The sequence below is a fragment of the Colias philodice genome, chromosome 21, assembly GCF_061535455.1.
Source record: "Colias philodice isolate Cphi_HAF_F1 chromosome 21, ilColPhil1 Martin Lab GWU primary, whole genome shotgun sequence".
NCBI classification, from domain to species: domain Eukaryota; kingdom Metazoa; phylum Arthropoda; class Insecta; order Lepidoptera; family Pieridae; genus Colias; species Colias philodice.
In genome coordinates, this window is record NC_143106.1 from 2413585 (window position 1) to 2425776 (window position 12192).

General features: G+C 30.8%; 1 protein-coding gene and 1 long non-coding RNA gene across 6 annotated transcripts in view; one reads left to right on the forward strand and one right to left on the reverse strand.

Moving 5' to 3' along the window:
- Window positions 1-12192, reverse strand: part of LOC149478709 (cytospin-A-like) — a 57912-nt gene that overhangs the window by 42420 nt on the left and 3300 nt on the right. Inside the window, exon 1 of one of the 5 annotated variants that reach the window (XM_089709035.1) lies at window positions 8799-8914. The exons of 3 other annotated variants lie outside the window; for them this stretch is intronic. The gene's annotated coding sequence lies outside the window, so the exon portion shown is untranslated. Of the gene's footprint in view, window positions 1-8631; window positions 8915-12192 lie in introns of those variants that run through there. One more of the 5 variants, XM_089709034.1, reaches the window with a different exon arrangement.
- LOC149478710 (uncharacterized) overlaps window positions 1-12192 on the forward strand; it is a 124260-nt gene that overhangs the window by 10097 nt on the left and 101971 nt on the right. The gene's annotated exons all lie outside the window — the stretch shown is intronic.

The window sequence follows — 12192 nt, forward strand, 5'->3', positions numbered from 1 at the left end:
CGATCGGGCCGTTCGGGGCTCAGTGGGTTAAAAAAAGCCTAACATAACTGCATTCAGTTACTTTGTCCATACAGGAAAATTATGGATATAGGTACCTACATATTCTTGTGTCTATTTACATATTTAACGGATTGAACGAATATAAAACAAAAACAAGAAAGACCGATCGAAATAGGTAGGTAGTAGGTACCTATAGGTAGCATAATCTAAGATTTATGCTGGACTAGGCGGATATAAAAATTTCAATATCAGATAATTTTTTTTAATAAATTAATATTTTTATCTAAATTGTTTTATCTATAATTTTAACGCGCCAAAGTTGTGACAACCAATAAGGAAATTTTAAAATAAATATTGCTTTTTACGACGGCTGAATTCCATAGTAGGAAGGTATCATAGAATCGATTGAATAATAATTAATAACTAGACAATAATATTCGGTTATGTAATATACAACCTTATATACAACACAATGGTCTTAATTTGGAGAACAATTAATTGATTCATTAAGTTATTACTGCATTAGTTCAAAGATGTTTTTGGTATCTCAGTAGAGATAAGACGATCACGCCCACGCCTTTGGATTAAAAAACTATTCGATCGATTTGCAACATTCGTTTTATTAAAAGTAAATGTTGAGTTCTAAATAAAAGTAGCTTGTGGCGCTTTTAAATCGTTTTCTCCCAGCTTGTAAAAGTACCTATCGCTTTCAGTCCAGCCGTTTCGATTTATGGAAAACACAGGCAAACAACTATCGTAGGAAGTTTTATTATAGATGCTGATTGTCTTTTCATATACAATATTTTTATAACAATGAAAAATACTTGAGTTTTATAAGATTAGTGAAGATGTCAAAACTTTATACATACTTGCTTTAGGTAAAATATTCCAACAACAATAATATACAAAACATATTATTTAAACATTATTTTATTAGCCAAATATAAACTGAAACATCTTTAGACCATATCAACGGAAATATAATGTCCCTCGCAAGGTGATAAGAAATGAGGAAAGCCGTGAAATTCACTTTTTAATCTATCCTTTCACCAACTTACAAGTTTATCAACTATTTATGTTAACCATAAATGGATAAGATCGATAATATTCATTTCGCATTTTGTTGATAGGTCTTTGCTTAATCTATACTTCTATACTAATACATATTATAAAGAGGAAAGGTTTGTATGTATGTATGTATGTATGGTTTTCACGCATAAACTACTGGAACGATTTTGATGAAATTTGCCACAGATAATATTTAGACCCTGAGAAAAAACATAGGCTACCTTTTATTGCGAAATATGTACCACGAGCGAAGCCGGGGCGGACTGCTAGTAAATTAACCTCCTAAGGACCAAGCTAAAAAAATCCTATTCTGCATTACCACCCATTGTTCTCACCTGAGTACATAAAAATACAACAGACCTGCCACCCAATGGTATTTTTTTGTTTTTTTTTATTGTTAGAGTTAAAATTTACTTGTGGGATTTTTTATCTGTGTAAAATATAGCTTATAGAATACATTTCTGAAAAAAAAAACTCGATTTATTTTGTTCCCATGTGATCACATCAGACCTAAGTGAATCCAAAAAATTTTTTATTAAAATTAGGTTTTACCTGTAGATTTTTTTATTTACTTATGTTATAACATATGAGATCATACAATAACCTCTAAAAAGTATACAAAAGAATTAAAAACAGTTTTTCTTAAATTCTAAATGTGTAAGTTTACTACATATTAGGTAATAAAATATCTAAACTATCTGAACATATGTTAAAAAAAGAAATAAAAACATTGGAAGTACAATATTAGGAACTTGAAATATCAATGAGCTAACTAAAAATCGATTTAGAAACAAATGGTGGGTCTCCTAAGTCTTCATCACTAGGAATAAAATCTCCGTCAGTCGGCTAGGAAATCGATGATATTATCGTCACGAATAACTGAAAAAATAAGGAAGATAACGGTTTATTTTGATTGCAATAGTAATTCCTGTTGACAGTTTAAATAAATTATAATCATAAAACAGGACAATTATACTCAAAATTACTGTAAAACAACAAAATAAATTATTAACTAATTAAATGTTTTATAGTCATTGACTACCAATGTCTTCAACTGAGTACAAAAAAAATGAAAATAATGTTGTAAGTAACGACCAATGTTCTCACATGATCACATAAAAATTATCCGTGAATTTAAAAAATACAATATGAATTGTTTCGTTAAATTTAATTAAAATACGTTCCTGTACTGTTTTTACTATTTATTTTTCAATACCAAATGAAAATCAAGTGAGAGATTAATATGATAATTAACGATTTAACTTATCTCTGTTACGTTGACCAGCCATTTTAAAAACTTGAACTAAAGTATTTTAAAATTCTGTGATTGGATAACCCATTTACCTACCAAACCTAATAGTTCAATTCAGCCAATCGCGTTACACAGTGATCATAGGCAGAAAAGCGCGGTATTTTTTAAGATATTTCGAATTTTCGATTTTGTCATCGGATGAGGACGGTGGTTGGTAATTTAGTTAAAAATTTTTGGTGCTTTGGGTGGTAATGGTGATGGTGTTTATGTACTTATATGAGGCCATTGGTCCTAAGGAGGTTATAATTATTTTAGTTCATTAACTTTGCGCACCCTTTCTAGACGCTTCCTAACTTCCTAACTAATTCTGACCGATCTTGAAGAAACATAATTTCGTCAGACTGCATTTAATTTTATTGAAAAATAATTAATATTAGAGAATATTTAACGTAGTAGGTTTTTAGGGTATTACTATATATTATTTTTAAGTACCAAGTGAACAGCTTATCTTCGTCATCTATTTTCCTTAAACATCCTGCATCCATGTCCATGATAGAAATAGCAATAGTTCAATAACCTCCATACTCATAGACACAGTTCTCATGCGATTCATCATTTTAGAGCTACAACTATTTAAATGGACAAACGCAATAAATGTTTTATGGCCAATAAAATATTAAAACCACAGATTAAAACACAAGAAATCGCTACGTTAGTACGTTACTCGCCAGTAGCCAGTAGCCACCCACTCGCCCCCTTCATTAGAGCGGTTTCAGACTGGCGTCTTTCTTTTTACTATGTTATTTTATACTATCGTCACAGTATTACAATATACATATTTCCTATATTGTAATACTGTGCTAGCGTGTTATACGCGCGTATGAGCTCGTTTTTGGAAGCGAATCTTGGCACGTTTAGACGCATATAATATACCTAGCACCTTTTGTGACAAATTCAACTCGTACGAGCGTTGACGCGATTCTAAGCTCGTATACAATCACAGATAATACAAATATTTTATACTATACTAGATACGTTAGAGCGAACACACCGAAATATGCCCGTTTACGCTAGTCTGCTTTTTTGAAGCGCGTAATACGCGCAGAAAAACACGCTAGTCTGAAATGGCTCTTACTATGGAACCCTCATGACATCATACTATTTCCATATTTCATGTACTGGGTGTCTGAGCCTTATTCGTAGGGTACAGTTTTACAACTTATAATATGTTGGCTAAGGTCCAAAGCTTGACGGGGTCCAAAGTTATTCAGTTAGAATACTGTAAACACTAACCATAGTTCTTTCTTCATATTATGCACCCTTGCGATTATAGGCATCCTTTTCACAAGGCTTAAATATTTATAGGTCCTTTTTAAATGACTTCAAGAAAGAGGAGGTTATTGAAAATGTTATTTCGATCGAAAGTTGCCTGTACAAGAACAACAAGAAAATCGATCAGTGAAACACATAAACACAGCATCTACCACTTAACCCACTAGAGGACATGGACTTCTAGAGTGGTCTAGAGTGGTAGTCTATGGTTTTGTATATTGACGAACTTTTATCCAAATACCCAAAAAGCCGCACGGAGTCTGACTGCTGTAGTAGAGGTATATGGGTTAAAATATAAATAATAGGTTTATAATGACTAATAAGCTACATAGCAAAAACTTTTCGCAGTTAAACTCAATCCCATAGAGCTTACTCAGTACTCTATAAGTACTACATATTATAAATTGTACTGTAAATTGGAATGTTAGGCGTAATTAATGACCAATTAAAAACATTCTATGTGATACAGCATTGAGTATGACGCATTGCGTAATTGAGGTAGCAAAAGTGACCTTGAACTATTTTATCTTATCTATTTATTAGATTAGAGGTACTTACGTATAAACGAAATTAGCGTTTAGGGACTTGAAGCTAAAAGTTGATATGAGATCAGCTAGAAAAGAAGATGCATTTTAGTCAAAGCATATCAATTAAATATACCTATTATTAGATAATATCTATAATTTTAAGCTATATTTGTATGATAAAATTACGACGAATTCATAGGTATTATGTTCAATGAACAGATGAATGGAAAAACGTTATAATAAGTATAAACGAAAGGAAATGTCTTGTTTATGAATGACGTCGGTATCTAAACTGCTTTCGCCATCCGCTGTTGATAGTACGCTATGTATAATTGAATTATACTGGCCCTGTTTTAACATATACATATGGATAAGAGCTAGATCCTTGTGTAGGTAATTAATTATCTTCTACTCACGCAACTTCCTCTGCTCTTAAACCTATTTTTTTAAGCTAAGCTTTTCCAAGATGTTTCAATTCTTCTCAGCTTTTAGCGAGATGTTACAAAGTATTGCATAATGTCTTCCAAATAAATATCCAACACAAACATATATATATGTACTTATTAACTTTAGTTACCTAGGTACTGAGTAACGCCCTCAATCAATCAACCAAATCATATAATGATAAATTACTAGCAAACCCGGCGAACTCCGTTTCGCCACCAGAGACACCTTTTCTTTGCTATAAACCTCACGGAGCCCGAGACCTTTCCAACGAATGCAAAACCGTGGAAATCGGTTCTTGCGTTCTGGAGTTATAGCGTCAGGAAGGAAAACCCGACTTATTTTTATATAGTAAGTAGATTACGAAAGTTTTTAATTAGTCAGGAAGCAAAACATAGAATACCACCGCAATTATATTTTATACTCGATATTCTTCCGATGTTGGATAATTTTTTAATGATTAGACGCGTACCTATTAGGAGTAAGTAGCAAAAATATATTTGAATACTACCCGCCTCATATTTATATAGATAGTTACCAGCAATCGCCTAGTTTCATTTTTTGTAGTTGACCATTAGACTTTGTGTTGCCACTTTGAAATATAAGTAAATAATAAGGGGGATAATGGGGGGATACGGCATTCTAACCTTTAATATTCCTATTAATGACTTGTCCTCCTAAACTAAGATCTCTGTTACTTACTGTATTCTATCTCAATTCTCTAAAAACGTATTTTCCACATGAATAACCTAGATTTAAGACTAGATTTATTTAACATGTTTGATATAGGAAGGACATTAACATACAGCCCAGGTACGCAATGCATAATATTATATGTAGTTAGATCATAAATATATTTGTGTATGACAAGGGTATCGACTGCAATCTTACAGCCTACGCAATCTTGTTTATTACCATTAATTCTGTGGCGATGATTTTTATATTTTACGACCTGTTTACTAATTTTTATTTATGAATTTATGAAAGACATGAGATTATAAACGACTGACTAATTTCTACTGAGCTCCGTGAAGAGGAATAGAAAAAGCTACTAAATTGTAGAAATAGGAGGCAAAACAAGTTGTAATCGTTATAATTATAATAATAAAAATACCATAAAGCGTATAAATATTCTTTGTAAGTAGCGATATCACACATATTATCGTTACACTATTATTTTTAGAATTAATTTTCCCTAAATTCAAATATAACCGACAGTACTGCTAATAATGCAATAGTAGGAAATATATTATATTTTACTGGTTTTCCTTGATGTTATGGCATTCTTACTTTAAATAATTATTAATACCATTGTATGTTTTAAAGTAAAATCTATATTTGTTCATAATTGATTAAAATAAATATGCAAAACAGCATTAGGTACTAATAAAAGACGACGCTTAACAAAAAAAAAACACGTTCAGAATAATTTCCGCTGTTCCGCAAAAACTAGTGTTGATGATGAGATATGATTATTTGTTTTGATGATAGAAATGCGGCGAATACTAAAGGTAGTTACTAGTTACTGATGAGCACGGATAAAAAATAAACCGGCAAGAGAAACCGCGTGTGCAGCTAGTCTTCAAAAATAATGCGTTTTAACTTTTAACATCACACGAATGCACAATATAAATAAATTAAATTTATAACTCTGTCGCTTTCCTGTTATATTTTAATGTGTTCAATTTTGGATATCCTGCCTTGGAGTTATCGATTTATTTCCGACATATTGTTTTTAATATTATTGTATAGTATAATAAGTTTGGTTATTATGATAAGGTGATTGTTATTATATTTTATGGTTAAATTTTATTTTATGGATGTTTATGTTGTTTATTATGTTCAATAAATAACATATTTTCAGCATTGTAGTTAGTTATGTGATGAAAAGCGTAAAATTATTAAATGTTTTAGCAAGCTAATGTATTTTTAAAAATGTCGGTGAAAGTAGTTATGTGTGCATGTTTGTAAATCACATACAAGTTATAACATCGTTTACAAAAATTATGATCATGATGCTAAACTTTATTTTAATGACGATTCACCAAAAATGAAAGAAAGATTTTACAATAACTAACTGAGTATAATAATAAATATAAATAGGTACAAAATTAACTTTACTTAGGTACTTTTTAATGACATCTACGTCAGCAAAACATGGTAATAAAAAATAAAAATACGCAAGCAAATGACCCTTTGTTTATTTTGATTTCACAATGAACAATCGAACCGATTTAAGTAAAATTTTAAAATAATTGAGAAAATATCCAATTCTAAAAAATATGTCCAAAATACCTAATGATTATTTTCGCGTCGCGTCGTAAAAAGCGATCGCGGGTGCATCTTAATTAGTATTTGACCATGATTTGACCCCGATAATAAATATACTTTTCTCGGTGGTAATGTATTTCAGATTTTCAGCGCAAAATTTAATCGATATCTGTTCATCTGTTCTAGCGCGTCTGAGTTTATGGACTTTCGAATGATTTAAACATCTGCCTAGTGAAATAGAGTGATCAAATTAGCAAGCAATAATATGATTTAAAATGATTAAAGATTTCTAGTATAGGTAAACCAGAATCTGATGGCAATTAGGGAAATCAAAATTTTGAGTTTGCAACCCTAGGGAAAATGGACTGAACGATTTTGATACTGCGTATATTTTATTTTGTCCTCAATATCATTAGTCGCATTAAACAAGTGGATAATACTGTATTTAATAATGAGATATCCACGTAATATTATGTAGGTACTTAATAAATGTATAAAATACATATTACTTTTCTAAAGATAATACATAATATTATGTATTTACACATACCTATATTTGAATATATGTATATCATTATGGCATGTGAAAATATGGATGTAATGATAATGCAGATCAAAACTTATTAATTAATTAACGATTGTTTATAATTTTTTATAAAATAAAACAATAATAAAATAAAATCATGTTTATTTTCGTAAGTATTAACACATTATAAAATTGACTTGTACACCTTGGACTTGACAAATAGCCGAATTGGAAACTCCTGTAATAAGTTTTCATAAAATTATATTTAAATCAACAAACAATATTATAGTTACCTATTAATAACATTTTTAATTTAAAGTATCAAAACGGGTAAGTCCCACTTAGCAATAAAATCTTTCACGCGCTTTAAAATTAAAAATTATGATGTGTTTGACCCTTCTTCATCGAAAATTTTTCTATACACATTGTAAACAACACCTCTTGCTTGTGATCGCAGCGGTTTTATCGACATTTCGAAGATTTTGAAGACAAAATCATAAAAATTAATCATCAACACAAATAATTTGACAACCAATTTGATAGTTGTCAAATAAAGTTGCCACATGAAAATCTTTTATTTTTCAAATATAAATATGCCATCAGATTCTGGTAGACCTATACATAACTATTATATTTAAACTTAAAAAACCTTATAAACCGCAGAAAAAACTGTCAACTTGACAACCTTAGCGTTAGGTATAAACCCGTTTGTACACAGGTGTTGTATTACATCTAGATACAATTTGATCACACAATATCATATGTAATTCCGGTTCTAAGAAACACATTGTTGTTTTAGTGTTAAAACTAAATATTTACACTTTTATATTATCTCTATGGGAAAATTTTAACTCAATGGGCTACCATCAAAAGTTAATAGCCCTTTTTTCGAAGAAAATTATAGTATGAGGTTTAATATTAAAGTATTTATTTTCTTATACCACAGAATAATAACTAGTAGCTAGCTACTTATATGTACTAGGGAATATTGTGTAGGTACAAGGGGCAAAGCCTCAATCTTAATAAATCCTGTTTAAATTCAACGTCTTAAATTCCTCAAATGTTTATAACCCAAACAGAATCTTGAAGACATTAGTTATCTTAGTAATTGTTATATCATAATTTTATCAAGTAGGTACGTATCGCATTACCTTCATTGACCTCATCATAGCATCAAAAAATTTAATATCTGTAAAATAAATAGTATTTACCAACTTATTACGACGCCAAAAACAAATTTTCTGTAAGGAAATTTTCTTAAAACACTTCTTTGATTAACAATTCACATAAAACACACAATATACTTCAGAGACACTTAGCTACTATCACAAAACGAAGTGCAAACTAAATTCTACACACGCCTCTCTTATCAACTTACAAGATTTGATAAAGATAAGTTTTACAAAAAACTATGGTTCCTTTAATCGCACTACACTTTTTTATCACGTGAAATTTTTAATCTGTCGTGTTGCTTTTCGCGCGCTTCTCCTGTCACTGTACACTTTTGCGCGGGAATCGAGACGTTGCGTCAACACATCAACATTCACAAAGTGGGTGTGATAAGGTTTTAAATTCGCAAATAAAATTCATTGGATAAATATGTGTTAAATAGTAATGAAATTCGTTATCTGTAAACTATTCATTCGAAATTGTGAACCTTGAAAAATATTTTCTATCGCTGTTTTATTTTTTTTATTGTACTGTGCAATCAATACTATTATAGTTTCGCCTACATTAAATTTTGAGATTTAGAGTCGAGAGGTTTTAAGGGCCTAGTAGGTACTTATGAATTATGATGAATAAATCGGTCGTCATTTCTGTTCCCGTATTGAGGTTGTGTCCAGATCAAAATTAGATCTTAGAACTACCTATGATCAATTTCATTGTCGAATGTCAGTATCAATAATGATATGATGGCTATTAACACAAGTCTCACAAAATCTATCTGTGTATACCTAGTAATTAGTACAACTATAATTAAATATCTATTGAGCCGTATCGTGTCTGAGATGATACTGATAATAATATGTGCCTTCATGCAAAGCTATCAAAGCCAGAATCAAAAAGAGATTGTCATATTGCAGAACAGCATTTAAACCGCTCAGTTAAATTGACAGGGCACAGAGCAAAGCTGGTATTATGCAACAAAGCCGAAAACGTCGGGATAACAATGCGTTTTCGTAAACACCCACCGCCTACAGACGCCTTGGCACCTCAGATCCATTCATTACGAGCCAACTGTAACTTGCAGTGGCCTTGTAGGTACTCCAATATTTCGATACATCCTGTGATATTTGCCTGCTATTTATGAAATGCCATGTTTTCCGTTTTATAAGTGACACCGAAGGCGATGATTAATATTTAGTTTGCGACAGTTCGACTCAAACCTTGGACAAATGTGTTATGTGCCATTTCATCAGTTTTAACATTGAGTTAGGCAGTAGAATTTAAAGACCAGTTATATTAAAAAAAAGTAATATGTTTTAATGTATGTTTTTTGTAAATTTACCATCATCTTGAAGAATGTGTTTATGTTTTAACATTAACCAATGACTGTACCTCCTACTGTTACAGGAGAAAAACCTGATAGGTACCTAGTTCTTTCGTATATTCTCTACATGTAAATAATACGTATTTTAATAAAATTGTTTTGTTAGTCTCTATTTTCTCTAATTTCCAATAATTTATGAAAGAAATAGTAAGTAGTAACCAGTAGTTAACTACTAACTACAAGTCTACCAATACTGTAGTCTGTATAGGTATTACCAGCTAATTTATACGCAAAGCTATATATGAATTGGCTAATAAATGCTTTACTTCTGGCAACTCTAAATATACGAGACGGTGAGGCGAGCGGATATGAATATTGCACAAACTGTTATTATGTCTGTCTTGTTTTATGCAATTTACTAGATTGTACAACTGCTTTGGAGTAGTATATTTATAGATACGAAACCTTACATTACGGTATTTATAAGCTAGCTTTGTTTTAATTTTATTACGATGCAAGAAGTCTATTATTTATGTATTCTTGGATACTAGTAGGGCTCGTCTAATTATTTCTTTTTAAGGAGGCTAACTAGCGGATCATCCATTCATTATTGCATTGCATTAAAGGGGATAGTAAGATTATTGAAGTTATTACCTAAGAGATATTTCTTTCTAGAAAAAAAAGAGCATAGGTAATCACACAAAATCATAAATGCAATTTTTGAAGGAACAACAAACGACGAAACATAAGGATAATAATATAATCGTGTTTAAATCCGTTTAAATCTTTAATTTCTGGATATGATTCAATTTGATTTTTTCTTTCGAGGTAGGTACCTAGTTGTAGATAATATGTATGTACAATGGTGTATTGTTTGTTTGTTTACAACTTCATTTTGTGTCACAGTCACATTGTTTTTTGTGACCTATTTTGTTATAATGTTATCCATCAATTACGACTAATGTATGATAATTTATTGTACCAATATCCCGCGTAGGAGGGTATTATCTATTGATGTATTAGAGCGATATAAAGCAGCTCGCATTGTAATAAAATACAGTATTTGAAAAACAAATGAATTACTTCATCATATGGTGTACAATGTATTAATATTAATGTCAGTATAAAAAATTAATGTAAATAATAAATATAAATATCGCTCAGTAGGTAGGTTGGTCTTAGACAATCTACCTATTATGTCCTCTGTGACTTGTGAGGGCGACTAAGTTGTGGGCAAAATGCTGAAGAAAAGCAATATAAATATTTGCATAGCATATTTATCATACTACTACATAGCATATATACATACATATTATGTTTTAAGCATTTCCTACATCATTTGGAAATGTTTAATTTATATATTGAAAAATTTTGCAAAAATCGTAAAAAAAATATTTTTTTGCGAGCAAAGTTTGCGCGGGACCGCTAGATTCATTCTGAATATCATATTTACACCCATACGAATCAACCTTCCTACGTTAAATATATGTATATGTGTTGATAGTTAATAGTTAATCAGAGAAAAGTAAAAGCTCAAATTACATGTGAACCACGTAACTTTAATCCATCAGTCCCCGGAATCACAGACACAATAGAAAATCTATTGTGTCGTGGCCCGATCGGGGCTTACGGTGGTCAATGGGATAATTAATACAGTATAAAAGTCAATCAAACTAATGATATACAGTACGTGGGAAGATATCAAATGGTGGAGACAGGTTCGATTTAGAAATAGACTCAAGGAGGACCTCTTGTGTGCACTGTTGCGAATATTTGCTATACTGTTTTATGATTATTCTGTGTACAGATCTATACTAATGTCTATATTAATGTTTGTCTGTTTGTTTGAACGTCCTAATTTCAGGAACTGCTGATCCGATTTGAAAAATTCGTACGGTGTTAGATAGCCCATTTATCGAGAAAGGCAGAATTATACCTTATATCATCACGCTAAGATCAACAGGAGCGGAGCAATGCGGTTGAAACCGCCGGGCGCAGATTGTAAATTACACATTATTATCAAACAATATTCTTGTCTTTAAACTGATGTTTCTAATAAACGCTCTGAAATCTCGATTGGTAACGTGTTTTTATTATTTTATTTATTTATACACAAAACAAGTTTTTGGTATTTTTATGTATCAAAAGAACATTTTTAATATTTCATATAGAATTAAATTAAAAAGCAATATTCTGTTCTAATAAATTAATTCTAGATTTACGCAAAATGCAAAGAATTGCAATGTGGGGTTTCTCTTTGCAGTTTGCATACATCCCCTGT